We start from the raw sequence: 4,696 nt of genomic DNA, 5'->3' as shown, positions 1-4,696 counted from the left end.
CATTTTTAAGGGTGCAAAAATAAACAACTAAAATAATGTAGTTCCTTAAGAATACAAACTCTTAATCTAATACTTTATTGAAGTACTTTGTTGACAGCTTTGGTTTGAGTCTAGAAGGAAGGCACACACTTTCATGGCAATCTTTGTCCACTCTTCCATTAAAAAAGTGCTCCAAATATCAGGTTACTAGAGCATTTCCTGAGTGCAGTCCACTTCAAGTCAACACAAAGAATTTTAATTCAGGTCTGGGCTCTTGCTTGGCTATTGCAAAACTTTGATTTTTTTCCTGCCATCCTTTCATAGATGTGGAGGTATGCTTTTAATCATTGTTGACCTGAAATTCTACTTCACTTGCAGCTTTTTTTTTTTTTTTGCCGAGGTCTCAAGGTTTTGTAACAAAATTAACATTTGATAATTTGCTTCTAAAGCATCACTGTGGGAATGGTTTTCTTTAGGAGATGCATAGTGTTAGTTTTGGGCCAAACATAAAGCTGTTCTTTATTGGACCATAACATGCTTTGTAGTCATCATCAACACCTTATCTATTCTCCCGATCCTGGAATAAAAAGTATTACCCAATAAGTCGTTTTGTCAATAAATGGATATGAAAAAAATACCTTCTGGACCTTTTTTGGTCAAATTTATAGATACACATGAGACACAGAAGTTGAGAAAATATACATTGTGCAGCAAGGCCATATATTTTTATGGGTGGGGGTCAAGATATAGATCACAATAGTACTACTAGGTATTCTGCACATTTTAATGGAAAATCTTTAAAATTATACATATACACAGTCATTTGTAAGAAATGGTTGAGTGTTATGACATTAGAGGACTACCAAACTCTGGAGAAAGCTGACGTGCTTTTCACCAAATTGGCCACTTCTACTGCCAATATTTTCCTCTTTTATATTATCAAAATTCAGAAGCATGAAAGTTGAAACAGGGTCGGAGTATTATAAATCATTTACATGTACAGTAAAGTTACACTGTAGGGCACATTAAGCAAATAAATGTGTGTCCTGCTCCACCCCCCTAAAAGTAAGCTTGAGCTCTGAACTGTTTTAAGCAGGAGATTCGTACATCTGCTAATGGGTGCTACTTGCAAATTTATTTTTCTTAGTATAAAGTGTGTGAGTAATCCAAAAAGAATTAAAGTTTTTATGATTAAATATATTTTTAGGTAGTCAAATGCTTTAGCCTGTAAATATTAGGTTACAAATAAATTCAGTGCTCTATAAACCACATTATTTGAAGTACTTTACTCCCAGCATCAGAATTCCTTTCCATATGTGACAGAATGCCAGCATCTTCATTGCCGTCTTCTCTGAATGTAATAATCCTGTTTTCCTCTTATTCCGCTCTGTTTATAATCTGTCTCGCTTTTGTTACAGAACAATCACATTTGGTCTTTTTCCTAAGGCAGAAGTTGCACCAGAAGTGTTTTATCTTCTAAAGACAATAATGGAAATGAAATGAAGGCATTTTACATTCTTCCTGCACATAAACCTTAGAACAAATGTGTTGTTGATGTCATTTACATTTTAAGCACAGCCCTTTTAATTGCTGGGACACAAGGGCAATGGATGAATTTCTATGCTTATAACATTGTGTGTTCTGATCTTTCCGTAAACAGCCTAATCAGTGTAGCAACACTTCAATTAGTTAGCGGGCATTTCATTTCCCTACTTTTGTTTGTTTCCTCTAGAATACATTCATGTTGTGTTATGTTGTCTCGGAACAGAATCGGTATTTCTTCAGTACATCAGCTACATATTATTGGTATTGTATTATCCTATGTTTTTCAATGGGTGAACAAAAGAACACTTTATCACCAAGATAACACTGCAGTGCTGCTTTCATGGCATTTGGTTAGGTTCCTTAAAGGGAACCTGTCATCAGAAATTGACCTAATAAACCACTACAAGTATGTTGCCAAGCAACTGAACACCTTCCATATGTTTTTTCTTCATGATCCAGTGCGGTGGCATTATTCAGAAAATCAACTTTAAAGTGAGATGTACTGTATATACTTAAGTAAAAGCAGAGACCCCTAATTCTAACACAAAACAACTGGAAAAATCTATTGACCCAAGTATAAGCCGAGGGTGGGAACTGCATTGGTCACAGCCTCCCCAGTAAATAGCCTGCCAGCTCCCTGTAGTATATAGCCTGCCTTCTCCTGTAGTGTATAGCCTGCCAGCCCCCTGTAGTATATAGCCTGCCACCTCCTGTAGTGTATAGCTTGCCAGCCCCCTAGTATAAAGCCTGCAGCCCCTCTAGTATATATTCTGCCATATATTCTGCCGTGTGTTCCATCGCAGGCAACATGACGTCAGCTGCTCGCTGACATCATAGTGTGTGCCTTTGCCGGTGTGCCGATGCCGGTGCACATAGTAGAATGTCAGGGATCGGCTGATGTCATGATCTCTGTGACGGACAGCGCGGGGACACAGAGCCGATGCTGGACTCAGGTATAAGCCAAGGTGAGGTTTTTCAGCACATGAAAAACTCGGCTAATACTCGAGTATATGCGGTAAATTGGTTGTATAAAGTCAAGGAGTAGGAGATTTTAACACTGAAGTCAAGCTCTCTCTTCCGCTGCCCCCTTTACTGTAATTGATGATCCTACATCCAAAGACATCATTAAACAGATCACCTGAAGTCCGATGCACAGTGTCAATTACAGCGGAGGAGGCGTTCAGCTTTACTTCAGTGTTAAACTCTCCGCCTCCATGACTTTATACAGCCAATTTCTGGATGATGCCATCACACTGGACCATGAAAGAAACATAAACTAGAAGGTGTTACGCTGCCTGACAATATAATAGTAGTGGTTTATTAGGCCAATTTCTGATGACAGTTCCCTTTATGTCCGGCTGTTTATACTGTGCTGGATCATTTGGTTCAGCTCACTACAAAGAGTCGTGCGATTTTAGCCCCTGAACAGCTTTCTATCCAATGCATTGTAAAAATTCTAAATTAAAGCAGCAAACCCTGGCTCATTCCTGATCGGCCCATCACTTTTCTGGCCTGCTGAATTGTTCACCCCTTTGAAGACTAGATCCTTTTTTACCCTGCCCTTTGTTTCTTGATTGGCATTGTATATGAAATATACTGTTTGAAACTAATAATCTTTCCATTATAACACAGTACTTTGGACTTAAAGGGGTTTGCCCATGAAACAACATTCTCAAATTCCGATCCCCTAGTGATGCTTAACCCCTTTCTTTGGAGTTTTATTGCTGTTTTAGCTCCTATCACTCCCTGGGCTGGTCAGTGCAAAATTCCAGAGTGTGGGTGGGGATTCTCTTAGCAGACACATTATGATCCCTGTGTGCAGACAATGTGGTTAGATTATCCAGGTTTATTTACAGTTTGATTTAGCTTTTGAACATTCACTAGTATCTGACACATAGAAAAAGAGATGAAAGATACGATGAGATGCCTATAACTCATGACATTCGCAACTCTGCTATCATAGCCATAACAAACACTGTCAGCTCTGCTGTGCCTCCCTCCCACTCCCCTAGATCTAGACCTTATCAGTATGTAGCTTGTAGCTTTACTTTCTTCTCGCTGCTTGCCGGCAGGAAGTCTATATGTGTGTGTGAGCTCATCTTGGAATGCAAGGGTGCTGGCCACTGCAGAGAGGAGCTCAATGCAGTGTCAGACAGGAGAACAATATGTCTTTCCGACCCTAAAGTCAGAATTTTGTGTGCAACAGGACTGATAAAGACAGATTGGAATTATATCTGTGAAATGTTGTATTTTTGTTAATTACAGTGAAAAAGAGAATGGGTTATTTTGTTATCCTGAATATATTTAAGAATCTTGTCTTTGTGAGAATACCCCTTTATCCATCATAATCCATGGCTCTACACTCTTCCTTTTCCCTAAAGTCTGCTGCTTTGGAGACATCTTTGAGTATGCCTTATCTTTTATGCCTCACATATAGGACCTTACTACAATCTGATGCCTCCACGTCAAGAACATCTCTCACATCTGAGCCTTACTTAATACAGAGTTTAGCCATGCCCTCATCATCATCCATTTGAACTGCTGCAATATTTTCCTCTGTGGTCTTCCAGATCACTCTCTAACACTCCTTTAATCCATCCTTAAATCGGCTGCCTGGCTAATCCATCTCCTCTGCCTCTCCTCTCTGCCAGTCTCTTAACTAGTTACCCATTTCACAACAAATTCAATTTAAATACTAGCTATGACTTATAAAGTCATCCATAACCTACCCCTCCATATATCTGAACTAAACAGCCAATACAGTCCCACACAAAATCTCCTTTACATTTTGCATTCCAAGAACGGAGTAAGTACAGTGCAAAGTGATTTGATATGTTTACCACAGAGTTGGAGCCAAGAAACAGCCAAAAAATTAGGAAATTTTTTAGATGTTTGCAAGTACTTTCCTGATTCCTTAGAGGTCAGTTAATTATCATATTCCACAAGTGTTCAATATTCAATTTTTTAATTCGACTGCAATGATCTCACAGCAGAGAGTTTCAAGAAGGGTCTAGATGCTTTTTTACACCTAAATAACATTGATGGTTATGTTATATAGAATTGTTTCCCCTAAATTCCTTTCTCACCCCTTCCCTTCCCTTCCTTGGTGGAACATGTGTCTTTTCTCAACCGTATAAACTATGACACTATGCTTTAATTTAATCTGTTGAAG

At 38.8% G+C, this 4,696-nt stretch overlaps 1 long non-coding RNA gene across 1 annotated transcript; it reads right to left on the bottom strand.

Annotated features, from left to right (window-relative positions):
* Positions 1-459: 459 nt before the first annotated feature.
* On the bottom strand, positions 460-1,848 carry LOC140125643 (uncharacterized). Its single transcript, XR_011854667.1, has 2 exons — positions 1,264-1,848; positions 460-556 (listed from the first exon to the last, which is right to left on the bottom strand). It is a non-coding gene; the product is annotated as an uncharacterized lncRNA (long non-coding RNA).
* Between the last annotated feature and the right edge of the window lie 2,848 nt (positions 1,849-4,696).

Source organism: Engystomops pustulosus, chromosome 4 (assembly GCF_040894005.1).
Source record: "Engystomops pustulosus chromosome 4, aEngPut4.maternal, whole genome shotgun sequence".
In the NCBI taxonomy this organism is placed as follows: Eukaryota; Metazoa; Chordata; class Amphibia; order Anura; family Leptodactylidae; genus Engystomops; species Engystomops pustulosus.
Note: the sequence above shows the minus strand (reverse complement) of the source record. Positions and strands in the feature narration are given on the sequence as shown.